We start from the raw sequence: 26,746 nt of genomic DNA on the forward strand, positions 1-26,746 counted from the left end.
GGGCGCCGCGGGCCCCGGGCCTCGCCCCGCCTTGCCCGGCCGCTCCGCGCGGCTCCGGGGCGGCCGGCGCTCCCTCCCCCCGCCTCCCTCGCTCCTGGCCCGGCCCGGCGGCGCGCTCACACCCACGGCCAGAGGCGCCCTCACGCCGAGCGCTGCGACGGGGGCGCGCAAGCTGCCGCTGGCCCGGGACCCTGCGGCGTGTGCCCGGAACCGGGCCCGGGCGGGGCCTCCCGCGGCCCGGCCCGCTTTATTGGGTCACCGGCCTCGCCCACCGCCTCGTCGGCCTCTGCCCTTCTTCGCGGGAGCGCCGTTCGCCGCCCCGCGCCCCCTCCCCAGGGCTGCACGTACGTCGTCGGCGATCCGAGGCCCGGCTGAGGCCGAGGGTCCCACCCTCCGGGTGGAGGAAGCGCCGCCTCCCCGCGCGCAGGGGGCCCTCGCGAAGTGGCTGGTAACAAAGCCCGGGGCCCGGCTGCACGGTGGTTGAGTGACAAAGTCATCGTGGTGCAGCCCGCTTTCCCACCCAGGCGCGGTTAAGGCTGAAGCACAGGTTATTGCCCCCGTGTCCTGCCCATCCTTCGCTGACAAAGCGGGAAATGCTCCAGCAGGAGCGCAGGCAGGCCTGGGTTCAGATCTCCATTCTGCCGTTTAACTTAGGTGTGTAACCCGTCTGTACATGAAGGATGATGCCTGCCCCAGGAATTTTGGGATTAGTAAAAAATGTAAGGAACCCAGAGAGTACTTCCTATCTAGGAGATGCTCGATGAAGGGGGCCTATGATTAGCTTTTCTTTCTTTAGCTTAAATAATCTTGCTAGCACTTGAGGTGTATGCCTGAAATCACTATTACAAGTTTTATTATTCCCGATTTTTTTTTAACGTGTGTTAATTGATTAGCTCAAGTGCAAAGTGGAGGCTGAATCCAGGTTTTCTGACTCCGTTTCACACTGCCCTATCTTCAAGACTCTAAATCTATCTCCTACCCCACCTAAGACCTCCAAACTGGTAATCTCCAGAAGTGGAGAGCAAAACACCCAATTGTTTAATTGATACCATACTGGCAGGTCTGGTTTCTTGGAGAGGAGAGGAAATTCCTCTTGTCAGCTTGTGCCTTTCCACAACGTGGTCTTTAACCAAGGACACTATGAAGTTGACACTTAAACTCCACAGATTTGAGCTGTATGTAGAATTTTTTAAAAAATTATATTGGAAAAATTTTTGGAGATTTGCAACGATTTGAGAAAACTCAAACAGCATAGCCTAGAAATACCAGAAAAAGAAAAAGATATTATTGTAAGCATGCAGTATATAATACATATTATATACGAGTAAACTATGTTATGGGTAAGGCTTCCAATCAACAGTAAGCTATAAATAAGTTTGGAGGAGTCAAAAGTCTTATGGAGACTTTTCAATGCAGGCCCGTGGGCATCCTATCCCATTGTATTGGTATGTAATGCCACTGAGAATCAGACTAAGGATCAGATCGATTCTCTGAAATCCATAATTCTGTGTAATAAACTGGGTTCTACAGAGCTATTCCAAAAACTTGCCTCTCAGGTATTACAAGATGGAACACATCGTGTGGTATGTATTACATTTCTAAAAGCAACAAAAATCAGACAATCTAATTTTCTCATGTATAGAATCATTAAAACTGAAGGCCAAACTCATAACCTATTTCTTTCTTTCCCTTGCAGAATGCCCTTATGTGAGTTCAGCTGACACTAATTCTCCAAATGACAGAAATTCCCAAACTATCAACAGAAACCAGTCCCAATTGACTCAGTCCATGACAGTCCTGCCCTACTTATGGATGTTACTCTTGTTGACACTTACCATTTTAGCAATTTCTGGATAGAAAGGAGGAGGTGAGGATTTTGCTCTTTGCACTAACTGGTGATCTTGTAACACCACAAAATCTACAGAGTGCCAGCTATACTTAAGCCACTGGGTATACAAAGATGAAGAAAGCTATCTGGACAATCTACCCAGAAGTTAGATTTATAATTCTCAGGGATGGTGATAAGATAGGGATTGTGTACCAATTGCTAGCCTGGGATATGAAAAGACAAACTCTGCCTTTGGTAGCTAGGCCTCCGTAAGCTTTATCTCACTATCCTCTGGGAAGGCAGCAAAGGAGGAGGGTCTGTGTAATGTTGGTGTTCTTCAAGAACTATGCATTTATAATCCTACCTGCTTTACGTGTTACTACAGGTCCTTTCAGGCACTATCGTCTTTGGACATTTCAGTGAAGATTTTCTTATTCACAGTTCAGCACAAGTACATGTTTTTTACATTTGATTTTTCTCTCCTTTCTTAAAGTTCAATGGTTTTTAAACCAGCATTTATAAAATTCACTCTGTTCCCTCCTTATAAAAAAATGATATTTAAACAAAGAATAGCACTCATTTTTCTCTATACCCTTACCCCGATGTCAGCTATAATGCCGTCTGTGGTTTCTGGAAGCTGTATGTTGTTTAGTGGTCATAGCACAACACAGGGTATAAATTCTGAATCTGTTTCGCCACTGAAATCTGTAAAATAGAGGGAATTGTCACAAGTCAATTTTATTTATTTATTTTATGTAATCTCTATACCCAACATGGGTCTAGAACTCACAACCCCGAGGTCAAGAGCCACGTGTTCCCCTGACTGAGCCAGCCAGGCACCCCACAAGTCAATTTGTTAAAAAGTATTATCCAACTATGTGGCTACGAAGGCCTGAATTTTTCAGAGTAAGTCTTCTTTCAAATGCTAGTGAAAACTTCCATGAGTTGCCAAGAAGCCTTGGAAAGTGATGTATTTGGCTCTTCAAAACCAAACAATAAATTTCATGGGGAAAAGATTGCCAATAAAAAAACCCTATCTGGGGCGCCCGAGTGGCTGTCTGTTAAGCGTCCGACTTTGGCTCAGGTCATTATCTAGCAGTTGGTGAATTCGAGCCCCGCATCAGGCTCTCTGCTGACACTCAGAGCCTGGAGCCTGCTTTGGATTCTGCATCTCCCTCTCTCTCTGTCCCTCCCCCACTCATACTCTGTCTCTCTCTCTCTCTCAAAAATAAATAAACATCTAAAAAACATTAAAAAAAACCTACCTGGCATTGCTTAATGCTATTCCATTTATTAATTTTTGTATTGGTAATCGAACTATTTACTTTTTTCTTTGGAATTATCACTTCTGTGGTCATTCTTGAAGCTGAAAATAGAGAAAAGGCAGATCTATCAGTTATTGTTTTGAATAATAAAAAATCTGTTTGAAAGTGGAAAAATACGAGAATGTGCTTTTTAAACAGATTTTTAACATTCATTTTTATTCATCTCTGTGTTTTTTGGAGCCAGGTTGGTGAGATGTCCCTCTACAGACTGCCATTCCCAAGTAAAAAGCACAAACATTTTCCACTTTCAAAAAAATAATTGCCAGTCTCCTACCAAAAGCCTTCTTTCCATATTTTGGTAAATTGTATGAAGGTGAGTATTTGTGTAAAATTTTTCTTTTTTTTCCTTGCCTCTCCTGGCCCCCTTTAAAGCTCCGTGTCAAGGTGACATTCCAAAAGGTGAAATCTTAGCCTTTCCTAGATCTTTCATAGTTTGGTTTTGTCTTTCAAAGACATTGGCTGTCTTTTTACTCACATCAGCTGAAGATGTTTTCTCAGACCATCCTAAAAAAGAAAGAAAGAATAGAGGGGAAAATAGCTACAGAACTGAGCCCCATCCAAGTCACCCCTGTTCAGGCCATTCTTTGTTTATAAGAGTTGAAGGCTGCCTGTAGAATGCGGCAGAACGTAAGCTCTGTCCCACAGTCAGCCTCTGCTGCAAGCTTCTTACCATCGGCTTGTTCTGAGCAGAATAGAGCATCCTGTTAGAACCACCACTGTAAACCAAGTATAAAGGAAAACAAACCCCCTGTTTCTTATCCACCACGTGAGGTGCTCTGCTGTTTTCCACATTAGCAGATCCAAAAGGATTCTCCACTGACAGTGTTGTAGTTATTCCAGCTGCGGTATGGTACGGCACCCTCTAAGGTTTGTTTCACAAAGTTTAACTTTATTGTCAAAACTAAGAGGTGAAAGTGACAAGCAATAAATCCATTAAAACAGCAGTGTTAATTTTCTCTGTGCCTTTCTCTTAAAACGCAGAAAACGTTAGTTGCAATTCAAAGCAAGGGGGAAGAGCCTACCCCCATACAGTATGGGGTGCTGACGAAATGTTTATTATTTTAAATCTGGATGGATGAGTCAAGTGGAACCGGGAAGAGAACACAGGTAAACCACATATTGAAACCCAGATGAACTCAGCGATTAAACCATACCCTGATTCTAAGGTCACTTCATGGTAATGCTGCCCCGTGGTTCTAGGGTTCAGAAGAAATTGCTTCCGTTCTCATTTCACTTCTGTGTAATTCTTTGTAACCAAATTGCTTGTGTTCCTGGTCTTTGATTCCTTCATCTGATAAAAAATAAATTAAAACATTAGCACAATGCCACAATACAATTTATGCACATGATAGCTAATACATTTTTTAACTTTTGATTTTGAAATAATTACAGATTTACAGGAAGTGGCAAAGAACGTACAGGGAGGTACTATGTACCTTCCCCCCACTTCCCCCAGTGGTAATATAGTACATTTGGAAACATTTTTGAGATTTTGAGATATATGCATCAGGCATTATACAGAGTGCTTTTTTTTTTTTTTTTTTTTGAAGTTTATTTATTTTGTAAGCGAGAGGCAGAGAGAGAGGGAGAATCCCAAGCAGGCTTGGTGCCAGCATAAAGCCCAACTCAGGGCTCTATCTCAGGAACCATGAGATCATGACCTGAGCTGAGATCAAGAGTCAGTCGCTTAACCGACTGAGCCACCCCGGAGCCCTGATGCTGAGTGTTTTTATGTACTTCCTGATTTAATCCTTAAAACAATCTAATGAAGTAGGTATTGATATTACCATTTTTAAAATAATAGAAACCAAAGCTCAAAGAGGTTAGGTAATTTGTCAAAAGTCAGATCACAAATGGAGCTAGAATTCAAACATTGGAATCCCCATTCTAACAGCATTTTGTATATATCATCATGCTCATGACTTTTCCATCAAAACTGTTCCTCAGCCAATTTCTCTGGCATCAGGGAAGCCTCCGTCCTTTTCCGTGTACAGTCTTGCCAACTAGGCCATCACTATTCCCTGCTGGTTTAAGCACTGAAACTAAGATCACCTTTTCACTCTTTTCTCACATAACATCCTGACCAAAGTATTAACCGCTTCACAACCATATTAGCAACTTTCTAACTAGGCTTTTTCAATTTACTCTGACCAAGGATGAAAAAATTTTCTTTCTAATATTTCGCAGCATCTTCCCAGTAACTAGACTTGTTGTGGCGATCAGTTTGCAATGTGTACAAATGTCTGATCACTGTGTTGTACACCTGAAACTGATATAATATTGTATATCAATTACCTCAATTAAAAAAACTATATAGGGGCGCCTGGGTGGCTCGGTCGGTTAAGCGGCCGACTTTGGCTCAGGTCATGATCTCGCCGCCCATGAGTTCGAGCCCCGCGTCGGGCTCTGTGCTGACAGCTCAGAGCCTGGAGCCTGTTTCGGATTCTGTGTCTCCCTCTCTCTGACCCTCCCCTGTTCATGCTCTGTCTCTCCCTGTCTCAAAAATAAATAAAACGTTAAAAAAAAATTAAAAAATATATATATATATAGTCTTTATACCAAATGCCCTTTGCTTCATTAGCTACCATTTACCACCATTTAACTCTACTGTTTTAAGCCAAGTTAACCTGGGTTAAGACAATCTTGAACTCAGGTGCCAAGTCATTTCTCCTTCGAACTATGTTCTTGTTTGTTTCTTTTTTGTTTGTTTTTGTTGTTGCTGTTGGGAAGAGAGGGGGAGGGAGAGATTAAATCTCTTTGTGACATTTCTTCTTTTTGATTTTTCCGCTTATAAAAATACATGTATAAAAATCCAAAACAATAGAAAGAAAAAATGAGAATTGCCGAAAATCTCCCAATTCAGATATTACACTACAGAACATTAGTATATGTTTACTACTTTTTAAAAAATTTTTGTTAATGTTTATTTATTTTTGAGAGAGAGAGAGAGAGAGAGACAGAGCATGAGTGGGGAGGGGCAGAGAGAAAGGGAGACACAGAATCTGAAGCAGGCTCCAGGTTCTGAGCTGTCAGCACAGAGCCCGACGCGGGGCCCGAACCCACGGACTGTGAGATCATGACCTGAGCCGAAGTTGGACACTCAACCAACTGAGCCACCCAGGTATCCCCTTTTACCTCCTTTTTTAAGCTTTCAAGATCCCACATAAAAATTTTTAAACACCTTTATCAAGGTATAAATTACATACTATAAAATTGACCCATGAAAGCGTACAGTTCAATTGTTTTGAGAATATTCATAGAGTTGTACTGCCATCACCACATCTAGTTTGAGAACTTGTCACCCTCAAAAGAAACATACCCATTAATAGTCACTCTCTATTACTCCCCCCACCTACCCCGCCCTAGGAAAGCACTAATCTATTTTCGTCTGGATGGATTTACCTGTTCTGGACGTTCCATATAAATGGATTCATAAGATATGTGGTCTTTTGTGACTGGCTTCTTTCACTGAGCATAATGTTTTCAAGTTTCATCTATGTTGTAGCATATATCAGTATTCCATCCTTTTTTATGAATGAATAATATCTTATTATAGAGATATACAATTTTATTTGTCCACTCATTAGTTGATGGACATTGGGTTATTTCTACCTTTTAGCTATTATGAGTAATGCTGCTATAAACATTTATGTACAAGTTTTTGTGTAGATTTATGATTTCAGTTCATTTGGATATATACCTAGGACTGGCATTGCTGGATCACATGATAACTCTCTCTTTAGTATCTTGAATTGCCAGCTGCTGTCCAAAGCAGCCACACCATTTTATATTCTCATCAGTAATGTATGAGAGTTCCAATTTCTCCACGTTTTCCTACATAAAACGTGCCTCTTCCAAAGTAAAACTGTCATTATTGATAAATGATGTGATCGTATATGTGGAAAATATAAGAATCCACAAATAAACTATTAAGAAGTAAATTTAGCAAAGTCACTGGACACAAGGTCTATTCTACATGTGTCAGTGCCCAATAATTATATATAGAATTTAAAATTTTAGTACCATTTACAACAGCATTTAAAAAGTCAAATCTCAGGGACACCTGGGTGGCTCAGTCAGTTAAGTGTCCATCACTTGATTTCGGTTCAGGTCATGATCTAAAGGTTGTGAGATCAGGCTCCATACCCAGCGCGGAACCTGCTTGGGATTCCCTCCTTCTCCCTCTGTCCCTCCCCAGCTCACGCAGGCTTGCTCTCTCTCTGTCAAAAAAAAAAAAAAAAAAAGTCAGATCTTAGAAATGAATCTAATGAAAGAGATGCAGGACTATTACATACAAAACTAGAAAACATTATTAAGGGAAATCTATTAAGTTATTAAGTAAAATGTAAGGCTACATTAAGGCCATGGATGAGAAAACTCAATTTTGTGAAGATGTCAATTACATTAGATTCAATTCATTCCCAATCAAAATCTGAGTAGTGTGTGTGTGAGTGTGTGTGTGTGCGCATGTGTATCAACAGTCTGATTTATAATGTCTATGTGGAAATGCAAAGGGCCAAGATGAGAATAGCCAATAATTTTGAAGGATAACAATGAAAGGAGAGAAACCTCCTTCACTGTATATCCAGACGTATATTAAAGCTACAAAAATGAAGCATGTGTAGTGTTGGGTGGACATAACAAATAGACCAATAAAATAAAGAGTCCAAACACAGCCCCACACATGTCTGGATGCCTGATTTACGACAGCAGCAGCAATGGCGAGTAGTAAGAGAAGGACAAAAGTAACACTGTGGGGTTGTAATGGAAAGCTGATGCAGAGTCAATGGGGGGGTCATGTGGGGGCAAAAAAAATGAAGCTTGACCCCTACCTCACTATATACACAAAAACCAATTCCAGAGGGACTGAGATACAAATATGAAAGGTAAAACAATAAAGCTTGAAAAGATCTCAAAAAACTATCTTTTTGGCCTTGGGATAGGGGATGATTACTTAAACAGGCCCAATCACATTGACCATGAGAGCAAAAGATAAATTGGATTCTCTTAGAAGTTCTATATCCATTTAAAATAAAGGAGGGGGTGGGGGTGCCTAGGTGGCTCAGTTGGTTAAGCTTCCAACTCTTGATTTCTGCCCAGGTCATGATCTCACGGTTCATGAGTACCTTGTATTGGGCTCTTCGCTGATGGTGCAGAGCCTGCCTTGTGACTCTCTCTCTCTCTCTCAATCTGTCCCCACCCCTGCCCCTTCAGCACTCTCTCCCTCAAAATAAATAAACTTAAAAAAAAAAAAGAAGTTCTCTTATCCAAAGACACTATTAGGAGAGGGAAAACACATGCTATAAAGTAGAAGATAGTATAAATACAAAGATATACAAAGAAAGTAAGATAAACAAAGAAAGATTTACAAAGAACTACACAAATCAATAAGGAAAGGACAATCTGGGAAAATGGGCAATAGATTAGGGCCATTCCACATGGCTAAGAAACATATGAAAAAGCGCTTAATATAATTTTTTTGTCAGGGAAATATAAATTAAAATCACCCACCAGAATAGTGAAGAGCTTGAAAGATAATACCAAATATTGTTGAGGATGTGGAGTCTGTTAATTTTCTATTGATGCTTTAACAAACTACCGTAAATGCAGTGACTTAAAGCAATTCGAATTTATTATCTTACAGTTCTGTGGGTCTGAGGTCTGACACAAGTCTCACTGAGCTATATCAAGGTTTCATTTAACAGGGCTGCATTCCTTTCTAGAGGCTCTAGAGGCAAATTCGTTTCCTTGCCTTTTTTAGCTTCTGGAAACTTCCGTGTTTCTTGGCTCTTGTCTCTTTACCTTCACCTTCATAGCCAGCAACATTACTGTGCTTTGACCATCCCTCCATGGTCACATCCCCTCTGACTCTCTTCTTCCTCTCTCTCCCACATTTAAGGACTCATGGGATGACATTGGGCCCACCTGTATAATCCAGGATAATCCCTCTCTGTCAAGATTTTTAATTTAGTCACAACTGCAAAGTCCCTTTTGCCACGTAAGGTAACGTATTCACAGGTTCTGGGAAGTAGGATGTGGACCTCTTTGCAGGCGGAACATTATTCTGTCTACCACATAGAGCAACACAACTTTCATACAATGCCCTTGGGAATGTAAATGAGTTCAACCACTTTAGAAAATATTTGGCAATATTTACTAAAGCCAAACACAGGCAGAACCTATGATCCAGCAATTCCACTCCAAAAGGTAGGTACACATTATGCACACCATTATTTGTAAAAACTTCCAAACCAGAAAAAAAAATCCAAGTGTCCTTTAACATTCAGGATGGATACTTAAAATTGTGGTCTATTCATATCGTGGAATATTATATAGCAGCAAAAATAAATGAGCAACTGTCACATATTGCAAAATGAATGACTCTCACGGGTGTAGCATTAACTGATAGAAGCCAGATGCTGAAGAATACATTCTGTATGATTCCATCTGTTTGAAATTTAAAAACAGGCAAAACTAATCTTTGGTGTCAGAAGTCAGTTTAGAGGTTAATGGGGGGGGTGTTGCGGGGGAGGGGATGGGTGGATATGATAGAAAGAGGACTTGAGCAGGGCTTCTGGGAGTTAGAAGCCTTCCATCTCTTAACTTGAGTGAAGGTTGCGCATGTGTGAACATATAATTTTAACATATAATTTTTCATGCTGTATCTTATGATCTGAGCATTTTTTTTCTGATTGCATGTTTTACTTTTATTTTATAAAGTTTTATTAAGCATGCAAAGTGAATATACTTAACTAAAAATATACTCAATATACTTAATATGTGTGAATATACTTAACTAATATATTACTAAGTTGTACATTTCAAAATGGTTAAGATGATAAATTTAGGGGCTGCTGGTTGACTCAGTAGAGCATACGACCCTTGATCTTGGGGTTGTAAGTTCGAGCCCCATGCTGGGTGTAGAGATTGCTTAAAAAAATAAAATCTTAAAAAAATAATTACTAAGGAAATAAATGGTCATCTTCCAGAAAATCTGTGTGACAAAATCTAATCCAGCACTCAAAGAATTTCAAACACTGAATTTTTCTTTATCATCTTTAGGGAGAAATGAAGGGGAGGAGAAGGGGGATGGGGAGGGGAATGGCAGGGAGAGGAGGCGGAGGAAGAGGGGGCAGAGGAGGAGGAGGAGGAAATGTTTACCTAAGTCAATTTGATTATGTGGTAATTATTTTGCTTTATCAAGCAAAGCGTCCTTCTATGAGCAAGGTAAGCTTTGCCTCTCCCCAGGCAAATTAAAGAAGCCAGTATATACCCTTTGCTTTAGTCCCACCTATCTTTTCTCTCTCACCCTTCCATTTCTTCTCTCCCCTGTTAAGTCTTCGACCCTGCTTTCCTAGGCTGCAGTTTGTGGTTCTCAGTCTCCTTCCTGCACCTCTGAGCCCCTGGTGCCTAAAGCACTGGTGAAAGTCCCCAGGCCTGAACTTGAGAGAACAGGACGTCTGAAGCCAATCATGGGACGGTCCCTCCATCTCCACAGTGACTCGCACACACCCAGGCAGCATGGTGGTCAGTAGGGCCCAGGCTCCAGGATCCTGGCTCTGCCACTCCACGTCTGTGGATTTGCGACAACTGCCTCACCTCCTCCTGATTTGGGTTCCGTGTCTGTGAAATGGCCATGATAAAACAAAAGTGCCGTTCTCATGGGCCGTTGTGAGGACTGGAGGAGTTAGTGCCTGTAAAATGCAGAGACAGTGGCTGGCAGATGGTAAGCACTCAGTAAGTAAACCTAACAGAGAACTTATTAAAGAATCATCCATTCTGAGCATCCAAAATTACTGACTAAGGAGTACCGTTAGTAGATCTAGCTGAATTCCAATAAACTTGGCCTCTGATTGCTTTCTATTTTCAGCTGTCACTGCTTCAGAGCCTGGAAACGACAGCCCCCCAAAGTAATGGTACTTAGGATGGACTAAGATCCCCATGCTCACAGAGCTCTCATTTCTATCTTTCAGCTATTTTAGAAATAAATAATGCATATATTAGGGATGTAATGGCCCTTGGCTTGAGCCTTGGTGCTCGGCCCAACTCTGCTATTTAACTTCAGCTTTGCTTTCAGCCTTTGGAAGGCCAAACAACCCAGTGATTCCTGAGCGACATTTCTAGAATCCCTGAGAGGCTGCTGCTCAATGATCAAGTACACGCACAGCTTCCCAAAGCATCTAATCAGTGTGACAGTGTCGATAATCGGAATAACTGTGGTATGGATGTGTTGTTATTATCTGAAGATACTCTTTCAAATATAATTAAGCATTCTAAATATAACTTGAAGGAAAATCTCCTTACGGACTTCCCACGTTCGAATTCTGCCAATCAAAAGTGCTACATAAACTTATAATTGCCAGAGTAAATGCTGCAATATTAATTAATATTGTGAAATCTTTCCTCTAAAAGAAAGTGTTTTAAAAATAAATAAAGACAGTGTTTTAGAGAGTTTATTTTATTTAAAAAAAATTAAAAAAAATTTTTTTTAACGTTTATTTATTTTTGAGACAGAGAGAGACAGAGCATGAACAGGAGAGGGGCAGAGAGAGAGACACACACAGAATCTGAAACAGGCTCCAGGCTCTGAGCTGTCAGCACAGAGCCCGACACGAGGCTCGAACTCACGGACCGCGAGATCATGACCTGAGCTGAAGTCGGACGCTTAACTGACTGAGCCACCCAGGCGCCCCTAAAAAAATTTTTAATGTTTATTTTATTTTTGAGGGAGAGAGAGAGAGAGAGAGAGAGACAGAGTGCGAGCGGGGGAGGGGCAGAGAGAGAGGGAGACACAGAATCTGAAGTAAGCTCCAGGCTTCTGAGCTATCAGCACAGAGCCCAACGCAGAGCTGGAACCCACAAGCCGTGACATCATGACCTGAGCCAAAGTTGGACACTTAACCAACTGAGCCACCCAGGAGCCCCTAGAGAGTTAATTTTAGAAAGAACATTATATATTTTGGAGCCAAAATTTTTTATAAAAATTTAATTACTAACATAAGGTAATAGAAGAATGATTATATCATGATTCCAATATTTTCAGAATTGTTTGTCTCGATTCTATCACTAATCAAAATAATCTGTAACAACTGCATTTGATTTAGGTTTTAAAAACTTCTCCTTAAGCCCAGAGTCTTTTTTTTTTTAATTTTTTTTTTAACATTTATTTATTTTTGAGACAGAGAGAGAGCATGAACGGGGGAGGGTCAGAGAGAGAGGGAGACACAGAATCTGAAACAGGCTCCAGGCTCTGAGCCATCAGCACAGAGCCCGACACGGGGCTCGAACTCACGGACCGCGAGATTATGACCTGAGCTGAAGTCGGACGCTTAACCGACTGACCCACCCAGGCGCCCCAAGCCCAGAGTCTTTAAAAAAAAAAGTTCTGTGTGAAAATCCCTTGTATCTTCTGAGAGTGATATAAAAATCATGTCAACTTTGCCACCTCATTTCCACAAGGAAAAAAAAAATTCCAAAACAACATACAATAACTTCATGATAAACTATCCTTGATCCAAATAGATACACTAAAATGTGTCAACAGTAGAAAAGAAGAATTAGAGAAAAACTAGGTATCCCGAATACATTTTGTTCCTTCTAATAAACTTAAAAATAGATGCTGTAAGAACATTTAGAAGAAAACAATTCTTTATAGATTTGAGCCCGTAGAAACTAAACATTAAAATATAAAGCTTGCCAAATGTTTGCTGCGGTGTGACAACCATTTTTTGGTAATTAAAGATATAATGTATTTATGACATTTTCCTGGGTACACAGCTCCTTTGAGAAAAGTCAGGACTGAAAACTGAATTCTGTTCTGTCATGCATAAAAGATTGACGCCATGTGTTCAATGCGCTGGTGACAGTCTAGTCTCAGGAATATGCAATGAAATGACTACAAAGTTGTCACAGATGACAACATTGACTAATTTCGTTCCTACGCTAAAGTGTCAAACTTTAAAATATTGGTTACTAAAATATTGAAGGGTAAAATTATAATCTTAATTAAATTTTTGATAACATGTCACTGATTTTTATACTTCAGAAGTTTAATCTGTGATGGTGATATTCAGCTTCTGTTTCAGCTTTGAGTGAGTTTGGAGCTCTCCCCGCTTTGGCTGAATATGGTTTTTAAGATTGGGTTATTTGGTGTTTTGCCATGATATGTATTCAGTGTGGTGGCCAAATGTAGGCAATGAAGAAATATGCATATTTCCATGCATGTAATTTGACTTGCCTACAGTTTCTTTTGATTTTTCCTCACTATGTCCCAAATCAATATGGGTTGATAAGGGACACTAGCCTGTAACAAGATGAAAATATTTTCTATATATATTTAAGAACTCTAAGAAATGAGTTCCCCCGAATTACAGTAAAAATTATTTTATCTATTTAATGGGCAAAGGACTTGAATAGAACTTTCCCCCCAAAAGATACAAATGGCCAACAAGCACATGAAGAGATGCTCATTATCACTAAGCATTAGGGAAGTACAAGCCAAAACCTCATGATATATCACTTCATACCCATTAGAATGGTTATTATTCGAAAAAAAGAAAAAGAAAAAAGGACAAGCATTGGCAAGGATGTGGAGAAACTGGAACCCTCGGGCGTTGTTGGCGAGAATTAAAAGGGCGCAGCTGCTGTGGAAAAAAGTATGGTAGTTCAACAAATTCAACATAGAATTACCATACAATCTGGCAGTACCCAAAAGCATTGAAAGCAGAGACTCAAACAGATATTTGCACACCTATATTCATAGTAGCATTATTCACAATAGCCAAAAAGTAGAAGTAGCCCAAGTGTCCCCTAATGGAGGAATAGACAAACAAAATGTGGTACACACACACACACACACACACCCACACCCTCATATCCTGGCCCCACACACAATCTGGGTGACTCAGTCAGTTAAGCGTCCGACTTCGGTTCAGGTCATGATCTCATGGCTCATGGGTTCGAGCCCCGTGTCGGGCTCTGTGCTGACAGCTCGGAGCCTGGAGCCTGCTTCTGGATTCTGTGTCTCCCTCTCTCTCTACCTCTCCCCTTCTTGTGCTCTCTCTCTGTCTCTCAAAAACAAACAAAAATGTTTCAAAAAATTAAAAAAAAAAAAAAAAAAGGAAGGACATTCTGACACAGGCTACAACATGATGAAACTTGAGGCCACTGTTCGAGGTGAAATAAACCAATCACAGAAGAACAAATGCTGTACGATTCCACTTATATGAGGGACCTAGAAGCAGAGTCAGAAAACAGAATGGTGGTGCCGGGGCTTGGGGGGGAGAGGGAAATGGGGAGTTAGTATTTCATGGTAGAGACTTTCAGTTCGGGAAGATGAGAAAGTTCTGGAGATGGATAGTAGTGATGGTTGCACAACAATGTGAATCTGCTTAATGCCAGTGAGTTACATACTTTAAAATGGTATATTTCATGTGACGTATATTGCACTGAAGTAAAAAGTGTTTTGTATTTAAAAATGTACATGTTATACATGCTTATTTGACTACAATGGGCAGGGCGAGGACAAGTTTCTCCAGAAGAAGTAAAGGGGGAAAAGAATATTGATCAAGGTGCTTTGACTTTGCAGATAAAGCATTTTCCTAGTGCACCAGTAGGAAGTGGAAAGAGGCATTTCTTTGAAAGATCTAATGTCCTCCCCCCTCCACTCCAGCCAGTGGGCCAGGGCCCAGGATTGGGAGCCAAGCTGGGACAAATACACCACTTTACGTGGTCCAGGATCAGGAGGTCTTGGGAGGATACACTCTAGAGCTTTCAAGTCCCAGGGTGAAAAACTGGGCACATGCCAAGCTCCCATGGGCCTCGACTGGGTCAAGGGGAGAGCGAATTAAACCCGGAACTGGATGGGAAATGGCAAAACGAGAGGTAACAAGCCCGACCACATCTGTGGTATAGGTCGACGTATCGCTTGACTTTTTTCATCATCCTAGAAATGCAGAAGATACCGCCGTCAATCCTTGGAATGCAGCTGGGGTGCTGAGTAAAAAGGGACCTCATCAAGCATTCAAATGGTTAGGCATGTCAGACAGGTTGTTTCTTATTACCTATAGTCCTATATTCGGATGCCATTCGTCTTAGTGATGGATAGAGTCGCTGATCATTGATCCAACTGGAAAAGCATGTGGAGCACCTAACAGCTGCTAGTGCGTGACCGTTAGGCGTACTTAGCGCGTTTAGGGAGCAGGGCTGCCCTGGAGGCTGTATGGATCCCATGAAAGCGGAGCCTGGGAAAGGCCCAGTCTCCCCTGTTCCCAGTCTTCATCCCCTCGGCTTGTCACTGGAGTCTTCCTTCCCGACTTCCCTCTGGACGGATGACCCGCTGGTCATGGCTTTGTAAGTCACCTCTCCAGGATGCTGCGTCTTGGCTCTATGCAGGGCTCCGGACCCAGGCTCTGAAACACCATATACTAATCCAGACCAGCATGCCCGGGACCCCACTTACCCTTCCAGGACAGGATTTAGCATCATTTTTCTGGTCGAATAGCACGAGCGCTCACCTTTATCTCAATTTATTCTCAGGAAGTCCTGGCTTCAGATGGAGGCAGATGTCCAAGCACTCGGCTACTACGTAAGTGTCATTCACTCATTCAGAAAAATACTCAGTGCCTTCCGTATGCCTCGGTGATAGGGTCCTGTAGGAAAAACGTGTTCAAGGAGCTCACAGTATAGGGACGATGAAGAGTAAAACAATTGTAATGAAGTGCATTAAGCGCTTTGATGGAAGGTGGCAGAAGGTGGGCTGGGAACAGCCGGGGTGAATTCGAAGAGCCTGGGCCAACAAACTGCTTGCTCAGAGGTCACAAGTGAAGCAGGCCCCTGCAGCGGTGCTCCGGCTTATACATTAAAGAGCAGTCAATGAGGCAATGTGGTTGCCCCCATTTTACAGAGGAGGAAAGTGAAGCTGGGAGACCCTTCGTAAGTAGCCCGAGGTCTTGTTGGCTGTACTATCCAGGTCCTCGAGTACAACTGGCATTGGTCACTCCTCCAGGAGAGCATTGCCTGGTTCATAAGGGCAGTATCACGTCTTCCTGCCTCTCCCGACAAATAAGACGTGGAAAATAACCCACCTTTCTTTCGGATTCCCCCAAGATTACAAGCTCGGAGGTCAACAGAGAGCTGTAGCTATACCAAAGTTACACAGTTTCTCAGAGTCACATATTTTAAAATTATTTTTAATGTTTTATTTAATTTTGAGAGAGAGAGACAGAGCAGGGGAGGGGCAGAGAGAGAGGGAGACACAGAATCCGAAGCAGGCTCCAGGCTCCGAGCTATCAGCACAGAGCCCGACGCGGGGCTCGAACTCATGAACCGTGAGATCATGACCTGAGCCGAAGTCGGACACTTTAACGGACTGAGCCACCCGGGCGCCCCTAAAGGACATTTAATAACTATGCCTGCCTGAGTGCAGAACCGCCAAGTGCCCAATAAAAGAAGCCTTTTTCCTTGCCTTTTGCGGCTTACAAAACCCCTTTATAAGCTATCTCACTTGTTGATTGAAACAGTGCTGTGAGATCAAAGGCCAGGTGATCTGCCAAATTATGGAGGACGGGCCTGAAGCTAATTAATTAATTTAAAAGAGGTGCTTTATTTTATTTTTTTAGTATAATTTATTGTCAAATGAGGTACTTTATTTTAGAGTAGGCTTAAACATTATAAAGTAGGTACACAGGCAACGCTGAAGAAACAAGGAACCTCGTAATGTTGAATTTTTAATAATTGTCATTCTTTTTATTAAAACTTTTTAAAATTTTTTTAGAGAGCGAGAGAGAGAGCGCAAGCTAGAGAGAGGGGCCGAGGGAGAGAGAAATTTATATAGTCTCCATGTTCAGCATGAAGCCTGACACGGGGCTCAATCTCCACGACCCTGGGATTATGACCTGAGCCAAAGTCAAAAGTCCAACGTTCAGCTGAGCCACTGAGGCACCCCAAAGAATTGTCACTTCTAATTTTCAATCTCTATTTAAATAGTGCACATGGCCCCATTTACGCATATACTATTTTAGCATGATTGCCACCAACGTGCTATCACATCTGCCTTAGTCCAGAGGACTCGCACAAGAATGCGTGAACAATTTTTGGAGCATATTCACTTAAATTGTATTTGTTGACTAAAGAGATGTTTATTTCAGAACATAACGGATTCCAACAAGCATGAGATTGAGAAAATTATGTAACTGACATGCTTTAGTTGACCATGAATTCAAAATTTTTAGTGTTTATTTTTGAGAGAGAGAGAGAGAGAGAGAGAGAGAGAGAGCACAAGCGGGAGAGGGGCAACGAGGGAGGGAGACACAGAATCTGAAGCAAGCTCCAGGCTCCGAGCTGTCAGCACAGAGCCCAACACAGGGCTCGAACTCACGAGCTGCAAGATCATGACCTGAGCTAAAGCCAGACGCCCAACCCAATGATCCATCCAGGTGCCCTAGATGACCATGAATTCAGTCGACCCCCTTGGGTTAGGTAGTTTAGCTGTCTGCTGAGCAAGTTGCATCATCCTTATAACAGTGGTTCTCAAACTGTAATTTGCTTGGGAATACATGAGAAGGCCTTTCAAAGCAGACTCCTGTACCCTACCTCAATTTAGCAGGTCTAGGGTCAGCCTGAGAATTCCCATTTCTGACGTAGCATCCTGATCAATGCTGCTCTCCTAGACGCCTCACTTTGAAGGCCACTGACACACCTAAAGCTTGTGGGGAAGGCATGTGCTAATCTCACAAATTTGCATTAAATAACAATTGGTTATTTCAGATTTTCAAATTTCCTCTTCTCAAATAGAGTATGTATCACACAGCCATGAAAAAGTTTTAAAAGATCCAAGGGCTGCACCTTGAGAGAGATTTTCAAAACTTCATGTATAAGAATGTATGATTGTTTCCACAGAAGACACCTTTGTATTGAAAGGAAAGGGGGCGGCAAACCAAGGCCTGTGTTCTCAATCCCTGAAGACCCTGCTGAGAAGCCCGTGGACTGGCTGCAAGAGCAGGTCAGGGTCATGTGACCAGCTCCTTCTCCTTCCCTAACTGGCAGCCATGTTTACAGCAATCCACGAAGAACGCAAAGTAGATTAAAAGACAGCAATGAAAAGACACTGAATCACATTTCTCAAAAGCATCTGTATCTTTGGGAATACTGGGGTGACATCGAAGATATGGTTTTGTAAAACTCTCCATTTTTACAAAATTCAAGAACAATGATATTGCTCTTTTTGGTAAAGGTTCAAGTGCAAGACTCGCTGTACCTGAATTGAATCAATCATTTGTGGCGTATGTTCTTGAGTCAAGGGAGGAGAAAACTCCCTGGAAGGTCCCCAAGGTTGCTTGTCTTGCCTCTAATTAAAGGTTTTTGTTTTGTTTTGTTTTTTTCCCTGGGAGTCCTATAAATCAGGGAATTGGGCTGGGCTATCTGCTGTTGAAATCAAATGAGCAACCTACCCTTCTGCCCGTATGTAATAAATGCAGAAAATATGAAATGTAGGGTTGAAAGAATAGCTGGGACCTAACTTCATCTCTGCTATCTATCAGCTGTGTGATCTTTTACTCACTTATTTAGAGTACATATCATTACCAAAAGCTCCTTATCTGCCAGGTACATAGCTTATACAAAGGACTTTGTTTCTTTTGTAAAATAGGGATCATGCTAACCCACCTCCCTGTTGTGGGGGCGGGGGGGAGGGGAACCACACCCCCAGAACCCCTGGGGACTCTGGATCTATGAGGTGTCTTCTCTCTGTCTCCTCATGACGAGCCACCCCACCAGAGCCACTCCTGGCTGATGCGTTGTCCGGTGAGTGTGGCCTCCCTCGGTGTGACTTTCCAAACTTCTGTTTTGAGGGCCAGATGAAACGCGAAGAGAAGTGCCTGGCAGCCGCTTTCTCAGCTCTAAGACACCACACACGTGAGGCCACTGTAAAGAACCTCACGCACCTAGAGCACGCCACAGGCAGTGGTAGGCACGATACATACATCCGCTTGGTCCATCTTCACACGTGCTTCGTGCAATGAAGCAGCTTGGCATTATTTTTTGCAGTCCCCACAAAGCCCCTAACAAAGTGCCTTATGCTTAGCGGGAGCTCAGCTGTTTACTGAAGTCAACTCAGCACCCTCAAATCGAATGCTTTTAAGCAGTTATTGTCAAAAGGAATTTGCAACTGTTCTTAAGAAGTACCCAATCGGGGCGCCTGGGTGGCTCAGTCGGTTGAGCATCTGACTTCGGCTCAGGTCATGATCCCGCGGTCCGTGAGATCGAGCCCTGCGTGGGGCTCTGTGCTGACAGCTCAGAGCCTGGAGCCTGCTTGGGATTCTGTGCCTCCCTCTCTCTCTGCCCATCCCCTGCTTATGCTCTGTCTCTCTTTGTCAAACATAAATAAACATTAAAAAAATTAAAAAAAAAAGTACCCATTTTCTTTCCCTGCCCCCACCCCCCATATCTGAAAACAACAACAAAAATCTCTTGAGTTAAGCCTGGAACGGACATCTTTCATCTCATGCTGCCTCCATCTTTAGAGGTTCAATTACAATTTACCTCCACAGAAAAGAGAACATTGGTAGAGGCACAACTGAAAAGAAAGATGTGGAAGGCTAATCCTTAAATTCCAGAAATCGTACCTTTTCAGTAAATTCTTTTGTGATCGTGGTCAACTCAGCTGATTGGAGAGTAGCTGTAACATGCCAGATTGCAAGTTTAATCCCTATACAGGCTCCACACTACGCAGTAGCCACAGATGCTTCTTTACCCCAAGCAGCTGTTGGCCACTGAAGGGGCTGGGCCAAACTTGAGCCCACAACTGAGTAGACCGCTGTGAATGTTTGGGAAAAGGACCCAAGTTCCTTTTCCTGGTGGATCCACAGCACTCTTTATTCTCCTTTATTTAATAAGCTGATGAGGACGTGAGTATCTTCCACTAGCCAATAGGTTGACCAGCCTTGGAGATAGTGCAGCAAAGAGGTAGAAAGCCCCTTCTGATGTGAACCTATATGAGTACTGAAACCGGCTCGAGCGTGCCCAAAGTCCCCATTAACAAGGTATTTCCTGCTTCCTTAACTTCCCCAAACAAAAAAGTCCTAAGTGGATAATTATTATGGGCAACATTTCTGTACAGAGAAATCAGGGTGATAGAGTGGAGCGAGGACATATTTAACCTGGATATAACCATGTTTTAACATCTAATTTCCAGGTTACTGGAAATACAAGAGAGAAGAGCCGGTGAAACAGCATCTTGAGAAAACAGAATTCTAGAAAGTGGGCGACTAAATAGGACAGCAGGTCACTTCAACAAGTCAATGTCAAGATTCAGAGCAGCAGGGGCGCCTGGGTGGCTCAATCGGTCAAGCATCCGACTCTTGACTTCAGCCCAGGTCACGATCTCATCACAGTTTGTGAGTTCGAGCCCCACATTGGGCTCTGTGCTGGCAGAGCAGAACCGGCTTGGGATTCTGTCTCTCTCTCTCTCTCTGCCCCTCCCCTGCTTGTTTTCTCTCTCCCTCTCTCTCCCTCTCTCTCTCACTCAAAATAAATAAAAATTACCTTAAAAGAAAAATGATTAAAAGTAGCAGAGGAGTACTGTTCCAGACTAAAAGACAAGGTTAATTTCTTTTTAAGCAACCAAATGGGAAGCGTAATCTCAAATAGAATTTGGTTTGAATAAGTCAGCTGCCAAAGACAATTTTGATGCGGTTGGGAAAATTTGAATATTGGCTGCGTATTTGTTGATGAGAGGGGAATTAGGTTTGGAGATAATACTGCTACAGTTATGTAGGAAAAATATCCTTATTTTTCAGAGGAACATTCTAAGTGTTCAAAGATGAAATGACATGTCTATAATAGAAAACTTTTCAGGAAAAGATGAAGCAAATATGTCGGATATTTACTGTTAAATCTAGTTATTGGGTAGATGATACTACATTCTTCTCTGTGCTTTTTTTATTTTGAAATTTTGAAATTTCCTTATTTGTAAACTGGCGATAACAATGAGGTTGCACGAAATTGAATATGCATGTGGACGTACTTCCTAAATGGGCAAGGTGCCTGCATTTTGTTCCTTCTTGTTTATACTCTGGGCTTTTTAAAGACTTGAACCCCGGATTGCATGGCAGTTCATCATCTCTCAAAGTGATGTAGGTGCTTGTATTAATCCGGGTTCTCCAGAACTAGTAGGATGTATTGAGAGACAGAGACAGACATTGACAGAAAGAGGAAGATTTAAGGAATTGGTGATTGTGGAGGCTGGCAAGTCCAAAATCTGTAAGGCTGGCAGCCTGGAGACCCAGGGAAGGGATAATGCTGCAGTCTGAGTTTGAAGGGAGTCTGCTGGGAGAATGCCCTCCTCTCCGTGGAACCTGGGTCTTTGTTCTATTAAGACCTTCATCTGATTGAATGAGGCCCACCCACGTTTTGGAAGGCAATCTGCTTTACTCAGTCTAATGATTTAAACATTAAATCTCACCTTTAAAAAAATTCCTTCACAGCAACATCTAGAATGTTTGACCAAATATCGGGGGACTCTGGCCTAACGAGGTTGATACATAAAATTAATCATCACAGTGTTTAAAAAATTTTTTCTCTAATTTCTTTTTGAGAGACAGAGTGAGACAGAGTGCGAGCAGGGGAGGGGCAGAGAGAGAGGGAAACACAGAATCCGATGCAGGCTCCAGGTTCTGAGCTGTCAGCACAGAGCTGGATGCAGGGATCACGACCTGAGCCAAAGTCTGACACTTAACTGACTGAGCCACCCAAGTGCCCCAACCATTACAGTGTTTAATAAAGAAGTGATTAATGAGAGAGATATCTAGTGTTTTGCTCTGTAAAATTCTGTGCAATTACAGAAAAGCAATGTGTTGTTGGTGCCGTTCTGAGTCATTCGAAGTCACAGCTTTCCAACTAGCAAGAAATATTTAGGGTTTTTTAAAAAAAATGCATCCAAATATAATTGGTGTCTTTCCTATAACTTCCTATGTAAAATTTACCCTCAACCAAAGTATAGTAAAGCCGTCATTTTCCACAAAAGGAATGTAAGACCCATGGGAATCTAGGCCTTTCTATCCCTTTACTGCTGGAGCTTTGGTGAGTAGGGCAGTGCCTGGCCGAGGTAGGGCATTCAGGAAATATTCATGAATGAATCTGTGACAATGGAACTGAACAGATATCGAACGTACAATTAGTAAAGCGTGATTGGGATATCGCATGCGTATAGTCTATGATAAAATTTAGCATCAGTCCACATATGGAGAAGAAACTCCGATTCAGTTTAGTTTGACACATTTTACTCCTGGCCTGGACATTTGGAGATCAGGTTTATTGAAGTAGCAATTGTAATAAAATATGAAGACCATGTGCAAATGTAGTTTCTATGGAATCTTTCGTATAGATGGAATTACATACTGAACAGTGAAATGATTTAACTTTTTCTAGTGAGAATCCTCAGTGGAGCCAGCCTTCGGGCTTACGCGTGGGCAGCTGTATGGGGTGCAGGATGGCCTTTCCCTGAATATCTCCCTGTTATCTCAGGGCATAAAATACCTGAAGTGCCTCAAACTGGGGTGTATTCCTTTGAATCTTGAGGGACTTTTAACTTCCAGTATTCTCCACCCACCCAAATACCTCACAAATGATCTGTTAAAGCTGTTATTTTAGTGCTTTACCGAAGATGGACTAAATCTATCAGCCAACTCATCAATTGGGAGATGTCCCATGTTTCTTTTCCTTGGTGAGGGCTTTTTCCAATTTTGACAATTCAGAAATATCCATAACCAATTCTGCCCTGATAATTGTAGAGGAATCAAATCCCATGAAAGCCATAGAGTTTTTACTTAGGGTTTTCCGCTCCCCTCCCCCATACATGGAGTTAGATTTGCATTAGAAATAATCTTATTGTTTCCACATTCATGAAAGGGAAGAGTAACAACTGTGGAATGCTGTTGGATCTTCCTGCTGACGTGGTCTTTGTGGTTGCTAGGGTACTCACCCATATGTTTATACACTTATATAAAAATGACCTAAGAAATGAGGAAGGAGCACAAATACTTCAGGGATTTGGTGATCATTTTCACAAGCCTACTAGATTCTTCTTTCATCCGTTCTTCCCAAGTCAAAACCACATATTTAACAGAAAATATGACCGCGAAAGTTCTACAGCAATTCACAGTCGTAATGTTGGATTCTGATAGAAGATTTGCTCAAATGATACAATTATATGAGAAAATGTAATTAAAAAAAAAAAAAAAGACCCAGACCTGTTGGAAGAGTTTAAGGCTCCCCAATTGTCTGTTACCGTCTGTTATGAATGTATCTACTTCCAAATACCTGTCATTGAAGTTATGATACACAAGAACTTGCATTTTGACTAGAAAAACTGTTTAGTTCTCTTTCTCAGTTACAATTTTACAATAGTATATTAGTTTTAAGGTCACTCAAGATACAAATGGATTATCAGTGATAAAGTCGTAGTCTCTGAGAAAAAAATTTCCATGCCTTAATTCTATTTCTTTTGGTAACAGAGACATTGGAAATGAATGGATTGCAGTGAGTGCCTTATCTTTGATACAACCAGAAGCAGAATAATAAAGCGGTCTCTGGGGCAGCTCTTAACCACACATCTCCCAGGGCTGCAGTGGAAATTAAATGCAACAAAGTATCAAAGTTCCCAACAAAATGCCTGGCATATTTTAGACACTCTCGGAGTATTAGTTTCCCTTGCTTATCCTGAGGGATTTTTACATTTGTATATGAAAGATTGGAAAAGGAAAATGATGAGATAGATGGGAATTTTTATGAATCAGGCACAATTCTATCACAGGTCAGGCAGTTTTCCTGTGTTTCTATTTTGAATCAGATCAAATCTGTTAAAATGTTTTGTGTGATAGGACTGAAAACCTTTCCCTCCCTCTTCTTTTTTTCTTTTAATGTTTATTTTTGAGAGAGAGAGAGAGAGAGAGAGAGAGACACACACACACACACACACACACACACACACACAGAATGTGAGTGGGGGAGGGGCAGAGAGAGAGGGAGACACACCTCAGAAGTAGGCTCCAGGCTCCAAGCTGTCAGCACAGAGCCTGACATGGGCCTTGAACTCCGGGGCTTCGAGATCATGACCTGTGAGCCAAAGCTGGACACTCGACCAGCTGAACCACTCAGGCGCCCCTTTTCCCTCCCTCTTCTAAGAAGGCCAACCTCTTCTAAGAAAGTACAAGTTCCTTGTAGTGTTAAGATTGTGTATGTATTGCTGCCCTTTTGTTAAGATAAAGAACAGATTACATGCTACATGTTCAAGGGCACATCTAGAAAGCAAATGTGCCTATACTCAGCATGACCAACGTTATTTGCTAGGCAAAAATACAACTGTTTCCTCCTCTTAACTGGTATTCAGCTGTTTTGAGAAATGATCTATTTGAGAAGTCTAATAAATCACAGGTTTATGTAGCCATCGTAAGTCAACCAGATTTTCTTTAAAAATGTAAGACAATTTTAGAGCAAAGTACCAGAGTTCCTTGTTATGTATTCATACTTACACAAAGCCACAGGTATTTGAGGAAATGTCTTGCGGTTCTCTTCCCACACCGTGGCTCTGGTTCTGATGGACGTGTAAGCTCTTAAAAACCCCCTCTGTGTTCCCTAACACTTCATTTCACTAAATAAAGGGTTTAAACCTTATTGGTGAACATGGTTTTGCCTCCCGTTATAGAGACACCGAGCTCTCAAGTGTCCTCTCCTTCACAAATGACCATTGTTCCTCGCTGACCAGCCCCCAGCCTCTGCATCCAGAATTCAGGCCCAACGATGTCAGAATTGTGCTTGCGGGTAGTTACCTAGGTAATTTCAAGATACCCATCTTTCAGAATGTTGCAAAATCCAAGTTGCTAATGTGAGATTCTCTCAAATAACAGATAAAAAAGATTAGGCGAGATGCCACTGTCTCAGTTTCTGTAAAATAAAACCTAGGCACTGTCGCAGATGAGAGACGGCACCAACATGCTGTCATTTGGGATGGCAGAAACAAGCCATTTGTGTCATGCATAAAAGAATAGTGACTCTTGTCCCTTGAAAATGTGTGATACTGTTTGGCATTCTCAACTATCTTTGCTGCTTTGCCGTCTGTATTAAATTTTGTCTTTGACCTATTGCCCTCGCTTACGCATCCTTGTCTCTTTTAAACCTGGTTGATAACGGTTGTTTGCACAATTGTATCAGTTTTTTTCTGCTCCAATTACATTAATAACTGAAGGCTGCAGAAGTCCGCCAGGCTTGGGCACCAAGGACAATTAAGTTGTTGGCTGTCTCTTGTGCCTCATTTGCTCCCTTCCAGTGAGAACGTAAATGCTTGGCACTAAGTGTGCTCCAGGAAATTCCAGGCTTCTGTCGAAGGCCATTAGGCTGCGCCATGGGTTCCTGTGAAGACTCAAAGTCTAGGGCAAATAATACGAATAAGCAACATTACTGCCTCCCCATCTCTTATCAGAAAGTCAAACAAGGCAGCTCAGCATTGACAATGAGCCGTAAGTGGGCTGGAGGAACTGAAGGGGCTGCTGGAAATGAAGGGGGAAGTCACCGCAGCTTGTTTCCAGTCTCCTCCTGGCTCCTGGCAGATGGCAAGTTGAACACATGCAAAGGGAGAAGGGCTTCTGGGGCTGGGCCACCACTTCTTGACAGCCTAGATCCATAGCTCTTTCCAGGCTAGGGACTCTGTAAGAAATATACAAAGCTGGATGCTCTCAGATGTGCCAGCCCCGTCTGGAGTATGGGCACGGAGGGACAGGAGGGTCGATTGCGAAGTGTCCAGGGTAGCTCGGACTCCACGCCCGTTGCAGTGAGTGTTTTACCATGATACTGCGAGGAAGCGCCCTCTCCAATGATTGGACAGTGACGAGGAAGTTGAACCTAAGGTTCAAGTAGCAAGTGCAAGTAGCTTGCCCGAGGTTGCAGACTTCGCGAAAGTTGCAAGTAAGATTCTTAACAGAAAGTGCCTGATTATGAAGCTTTAACACCTTTAATCGCGAGGGGCAAGACTAGGGGAGTGGAAAGAGCCGAAGACCTCAGATGGACAGAGCGCAGACGGCGCTCCAATTCCTCCGCCATCATCTTGCCTTCGCCCCCCCCCTCCCCCCCCCCCCCCCCCCCCCGTTTCCTTCATTCCTCTCTGGCACGAACAGATCTTGAGCTACCCACTCGAGCCTTCTGGGCCTGTCATCACCAAAGCCTTGCTCTGATGTGGCCAAGCCACGTGCGTGCACTTTCTCTGTGGCCCCAATTCGGTGTTGCTTGTTCTGATTCGACTTCGTAGAGACTGTCCCGTGGGTGACTCACGGTAATCCCCGGATTACTGTATAATACAACAGTGAGCTGGGCAGTTGTTTATCTAGCTCTGATCTTGTTCTTAAAAATGTAAGGAATTTCTCTTCTTTAACAAGTGCCATTTCATCTCAGACCACTTTAAAACAAAACAAAGGTTCTGGTGACAGCTTAGAGACCAAGTGACTCCACCCTGTGGGCAGGAACCCTGTGGGGCCCTTATCTTCACCTTATAACTACCCTTGAACCACACCTGTCCCTTGTTCAAACTGAAGTAGGAGAGGCCTCG

General features: G+C 42.4%; 1 long non-coding RNA gene across 4 annotated transcripts; it reads right to left on the minus strand.

Annotated features, from left to right (window-relative positions):
- Positions 1 to 1,172: 1,172 nt before the first annotated feature.
- On the minus strand, positions 1,173 to 25,166 carry LOC125914830 (uncharacterized). 4 transcript variants are annotated; one of them, XR_007455449.1, is made up of 7 exons: positions 24,681 to 25,166; positions 5,781 to 5,872; positions 4,308 to 4,444; positions 3,629 to 3,657; positions 3,094 to 3,194; positions 2,427 to 2,533; positions 1,173 to 1,256 (listed from the first exon to the last, which is right to left on the minus strand). It is a non-coding gene; the product is annotated as an uncharacterized LOC125914830 (long non-coding RNA). The 4 variants fall into 4 exon arrangements; XR_007455447.1 differs by lacking the exon at positions 1,173 to 1,256 and having other exon boundaries at positions 2,344 to 2,533; XR_007455450.1 differs by lacking the exons at positions 1,173 to 1,256; positions 24,681 to 25,166 and adding an exon at positions 15,669 to 15,798 and having other exon boundaries at positions 2,344 to 2,533.
- Between the last annotated feature and the right edge of the window lie 1,580 nt (positions 25,167 to 26,746).

This window comes from Panthera uncia (assembly GCF_023721935.1).
Source record: "Panthera uncia isolate 11264 chromosome D3 unlocalized genomic scaffold, Puncia_PCG_1.0 HiC_scaffold_8, whole genome shotgun sequence".
NCBI classification, from domain to species: Eukaryota; Metazoa; Chordata; class Mammalia; order Carnivora; family Felidae; genus Panthera; species Panthera uncia.